Source organism: Mus caroli, chromosome X (assembly GCF_900094665.2).
Source record: "Mus caroli chromosome X, CAROLI_EIJ_v1.1, whole genome shotgun sequence".
Lineage (NCBI taxonomy): Eukaryota > Metazoa > Chordata > Mammalia > Rodentia > Muridae > Mus > Mus caroli.
Genome location: NC_034589.1, coordinates 135548735 through 135554842, shown reverse-complemented (window position 1 = coordinate 135554842; position 6108 = coordinate 135548735).

Here is a 6108-nt window from a genome sequence, read left to right as displayed (position 1 = left end):
TAAATATTTTTAATCCATAATTTATAAACATTTAATCATGTGAGGACATTGGGGAACATGATTTTACTTACATATGCTCACTGTAATTATTCACTAGAAGAAAAATAGATTGTAATCACATGGTAACTTTTATACTACTTGAGAGATTTTCCTGGAATATATAAGCTGTAGGAGAAAAAAATGAAGTTTTTGGAGCTTTGCTCCATCCACCAAATGAGTATATGTGTATGTATATATGCATATATATAAAGTTGTTGGATCATTTTAAAGCTTGGTTCATCCAGCAAGTGTGTAAATATGTCTGTGTCTGATTTAGGTTGCCGCCAAACCCACATGCCCTCCTTGGATCACTGAACACACTGTCAGAGCTGATTTTCAACGGATAGATAGATAGATAAATAGATAGATCAATTTTATATAGTTCAGGCCCCTGTGGCTAAGGAATAATACAGTGTACAGTGGATTTATTTCTCCTATATCAATTAACACTCAAGATGATCTACCAGAGTGCCATCAAATCTCTGTCATTCCTAAATAATGCCTGGATTTTGAAGAACTAAAGCCTCTGCTGCTCTATTTTGGTTGTTGTAATACAAGATTTTAAAAAAAATTAGATGTTATTTTCATTATTAGATATTTTCTTCATTTACATTTCAAATGCTATTCCCAAAGTCCCCTATACTTTCCCCCTGCCCTGCTCCCTAACCCACCCACTCTGGCTTCCTGGCCCTGGCATTCCCCTGTACTGGGGCATATGATCTTCGCAAGACCAAGGGCCTCTCCTCCCAATGACGGCCGACTAGGCCATCTTCTGCTACATATGCAACTAGAGACACGAGCTCTGGGGGTACTGGTTAGTTCATATTGTTATTCCTCCTATAGGGTGTAATACAAGATTTTAATGGCTTTTAAATGTTATATTACACACTGTTAACTCTAATTGGCAGCATGAACCTGGGAGAGTGGAACCTAAAAATGAGTCAGACTTAAGACTCATTTAATAGTCATCTTTATTCAGGGCATCAGACAATTCATAGTCTAGTCTGAGGGTATTCTGAGTATTATCTAAAGTCATATGAGCAACATTTACTTTAGTTCTGACTGTATACAGTCATAAAGGCAAGGTCACATGAGTTTAGGATGTGTGTGTGTGTGTACAACTTATAACATTGGAAATAACATTCTGAATAATTATGGGTAAGATGATGATAAATCTAAAGTAAACCCACTCCAATTTATTGCACCTGGAGGGGGGGCATAAAACCACATTCCAAGAACACCTGTGTTCCAGAGAAATCGAGAAATTTCTTAAGACATGGAACATGAAACTGGAGATAAAACAATACATTTTAAGACAAATATTTTGAAAGAGGTGAAACCAAAGGATGTTCTGAGGGGAGAAAAGGAAAACATTCCACGCTGCAGGACATCTCTGTAACACAGGAAGTAAGCAATTCAAAATAGCTTCAGGAAGTCCTTGAAATTGGCAAAATTCCTAAGAACTCTTCCTTCACCAAGAGTATAGAAACAGTAAAGACTCATTGAGAGACACACTTAGCCAAACCCCTTAGAGTGCCTGGAAGAAACAAAGACTAGCTGAGCCACCTGGAAGGCCATTCTTTAACCCTTGAGCGACCTGAAGGCTGTGCAGTGTGCTCTTGTAAGATGTCATCCATGTTGCTGTGGACTAGCTGATATAGCTCTCTGAGACATTCCTGTAAGTAACTGCTGACCCATATCCCTGTAAGGAATCACAATAAATCAGTCCCATTGATTTGCCCAACTGAACTTCGGCGGAGTCTGGAGTTTGGTCTGTCTTTTGTTCCTTATCTGGGGAATGTTTGTTCAGGTTTCCCCAGGAGTAGCATCTATCACACTGCATCTGGCAACTCACTAGGGCACAATGTGGGAATTTTTAATTTCCTCTTTCTGTTTTCTTGGCTACAGACTCACATGTTAAACATTCTTTCTCTGACGTTATAACAACTTTCTGTGAAGACATTGTATCCCAACAGAGTTCCTAGAAGTTTTTGGTGACTGAGCCTGCTGGCTTCCTTGACATTTAAAAATCATGTCCTTTTTTGTTATCTGGCTAACTTTTTCAGGAGTGAGCTTTCGCATTGCCTGCCTTTCTGATTTTCTTTAATACTCTAATAAAATTGTTCTTGCATTTCTTTCTGGGCTTTAAAATAGTTTTATCTATGAGAATAAGAGCCCACAAAAAGGAATCCTGTACTTGATGGAAACTGCAGTGGGGCTTTGTTGTGGCACATTAAGGGAAGTCCATTTCCTACTTGAGAAGCATAGTTATGGTTATATATTTATTTTTATTGTTCTGTCTTTAATTCTCTTCAGTCTACTCTGTTACATGACTATTGTACATCTGAGTAGCCTTTTTGGCCTTCTGTGACCATGTGACATTTTAAATGTCCCTAAGATCATAAAATTCCTATCTAACAGAAGCCTTTTGGTGAAGAAAAAAGATATATTTTTGTCCCATAATGGAGGGGTTCATCCAAATGGCTCTGCCAATCATCTGGACAGGAATATCCTTTAGGAAATATGTTTATTCTCAAACTTTATGAAATAGTATAAACTCTTCCTAAAACAAAGGCTAACACAGTGGTATCTGTGGCCATTGTCCAATCTCATCTCAAGAGAGTGTTTTTCTCTTGCTACTTAATACCCGCACATATCACACACGGGTATTTTATTATAATCTACAATAAACTCGATGTTCTACAAAATGTTCCATGCCTTATCTGAATTCTACAGGTAGGGCCGAAAAAGACCCCTAATAGCAATAAGAGAACGCAGTGTATCTTTTGAGGAACTGCCAGACTTCCCTAGTCACACTTTGTTTCAGTTCTTATAGTTTTGAACTTAAGAGTGTCTAGTTTATTTGTTCATTTAATTTTATTACTTGCTTCTTTTCCTTAACAGAGTGTGTATGACTCTATGTATTTGCATTTTTGAGTGTATATTAATCAATACCTGGACATTTTTAAATATTTTTATTAGGTATTTTCCTCATTTACATTTCCATTGCTATCCCAAAAGTCCCCCATACCCTCCCCCCACTCCCCTACCCACTCACTCCCACTTTTTGGCCCTGGCATTCCCCTGTACTGGGGCATATAAAGTTTGCAAGTCCAATGGGCCTCTCTTTCCACTGATGTCCAACTAGTCCATCTTTTGATACATATGCAGCTAGAGTCAAGAGCTCCGGGGTACTGGTTAGTTCATAATGTTGGATGCTCACAGTCAGCTATTGGATGGATCACAGGGCCCCCAATGGAGGAGCTAGAGAAAGTACCCAAGGAGCTGAAGGGGTCTGCAACCCTATAGGTGGAACAACATTATAACTGGACATTTTATACCATATATTATAGCAATTAAGGATTGTGATGTACATTTTGGGCTGGGAGAACCTTATTTATTTTCTTTGTCTTTTTTTTTTCTTGATAGTTTAGCCAGCTTTATTAGTGCCATGACAGCATTTCCACCCTATCAGTTTAGCTAAGTCTTCCTAGAACTCATCTCTAGGGTCAACAAAGTTTAAATTTTTGGCCAGTAATCTATTACAGCTGCTGTAATGTCAATGTCATTAATTTGAAAGTAGTTTATGATATGCTATTTTCATATTCTTAATTCCTTGATGGTAAATGGTGTACATCTGGATTCTGATGGGGTTGTGGTAGAGCCAAGACATTCACAGATTCACCCAAAAAATGTCATACAACACTATGAAGGACCTAGTGTTTTTGCTAAATATAGTATTTTCTTGACAAAAAATTGGCTCACAGTAACTCTTGGAAGACATGGGCTAAAAAGCTATGTAGACATGTGTCTGCCTTTCAGTTAGAGATACTTTCTAGGCAGCTGGCTTTCATTACAGTCATTACACTTTCCATATTCCTGATATTTTATTCCTGAACTGAGACACGGGAACCAGGAAGCAGCTCGGTGGCTTGAGGCTCTTTAAAATGCTGTGGAAAAGAGCACAGAGTTGGAAGTGGAAAACAGTAAAATTATCTGGAGAAACCAACAGAAATCCTAAAGTTCTTAGTTTTGATTTTGATAAGAAACTCAAGACTAATAAGATGGTGCTATGGGCAAAGGGTGTTGCTATCAAGCCTGATGATCTGAGCTGTATCCCCGAGACCATGTGGAGGAAAAAACCTGACTTTTCTTTTTTAAATAAAAAAAGGTTTTATCTGACAGATCCTAGAACTTTAATCATTTAAAAAAGGAAAAATGAAATTAATTATTCAATCAGAAATATGCAAATAATGATAGTACTTATATCTAGATATAGTAAAAATAGCTCTTTGTTTCCTTTGATTGAAAGTATTTTTTTCATGCACTATATTCTGATCACTGTTTCCCCTCTTACTACTCCACTCAGATCCTCCCTCCTCCCCAGGCCTTCTTCCTCTCTTCTCTTTGTAGAGAACAAACAGGCAAATAAAAACAAACAAAGCATAATAGAATAAAACAAAACAAAAATACAGAGAAACACACTCACCTACACACTATGAAACACAAAATCATAAACTTTAATATACAAGGAAAAGACCAGTAATGTAAAAAAAAAAATTCCCCCCAAAATACCATTGAGTTAATTTTTCATTAGTCATCCACTGCTGTGGATGCGACTCACTCTTAAATATTGCTCATATACACAGTAAGACTCCATTGGAGAAAATTAATTTTGCAAGAGGGTATCAGTTGCATATAGATTCTTGGTTAGGGATGAAAGCCCATGTCAACTTCCCCCTTTCATTGGTGGGAGCCCATCTGACTTTGATCTGTGTAGGCCCCGTCCATGCCTGTGAGTTCATATGTATGTCAGTCCATTCATGTTTAACCTCTGGCTTTTATAGTTTGTTGGTTTTGTTGGTTTTGTTTCCTCTTCTGCATAGAGAACAGACTTGTAAAAGTTAACATATAATTTACACACACACACACACACACACACACATAAACATACAATCATACTTGAGTGGGTGTCATGTTCTCAATCTCATAATAGAAATAATGTAATAAAGAATAAAATAGAAGAGGAGGAGGAGAAATTCAGATGTTCTATGTGAGCTGTGATTTTCTCAAAAGATGGCCCAAACCAACATTGTGGCAATTTTGGACTCACTATTGGTCAGAATATACTATTTACAAAGCATTCATGGAACATAGACACTCATGTAAGTGTCTATCTGTGTAAATTGTTAGTAGATTTGCAGAGTTGTGCTACTACCACCTTGCTACAGTTTTAGAACAACTCTTCTGCCTAGTTGCTCTCACTCTCCGTTCCTTCAACAGGCACCAAAACTTGATTATGTCTCAAAAATCATATGAAAAAAACTAAAACTCTGAGCAGAACACTATCATATATAGCTTCAGGAAATATGATTGTACTTATTGTTTAAAAATTATGAAACTAAAGAACCCCAGTGCTACATACTTTAAGGATATGAGTATAAAAGAGGTACTACTTTGCTAATAAGGGTCATGTATGGTACCTCTATGACAACAAGTTAGCAGGAGAAAAATTGTATCAAATTTTGTCTAGCCATAGCTTTATGTGACAGACACTTCTATATAAAGACATATTAACAGGAGAAAATCTTTATTTTATATTTAGGTCTACAAGGACAGTTGTAGTTTTAAGCCACCCGCTGCCTACATGAGCCGGGTACTCCTGGAAGGCAGGCTGGGGCTGAAAGAGAGACTAGACGGCGAGAAACGAATGAAGCCAAGACAAATTTTCTCTGATCGAGGCCCGAGAGTTTACTAAGAGACTGTGTTTATAAAGGGGGAATCCTTACCTTGATCTGTTGCAGGTGCTGATCTGAAGCTACTAGGCTTTTGTTTGTGTCTTACCAGGAGAAGTTTATAAAGCAGAACATACAGTAGGTAGAAGGTTTAGCTTAATGGTAGAGTATATATTAGCCATGAATATGGTCCTGAATTAAATTTCAGTCACTCCAAGCCAAATCAGGGCAGAATAAAAAAACTTAGAATTGAGACATCAAGACTCAGAGGATCAGGAACTGAAGCCAGCCTTGTGTACATAGTGAAACTTTCTTTAAAAAAGAAAAAAATCAC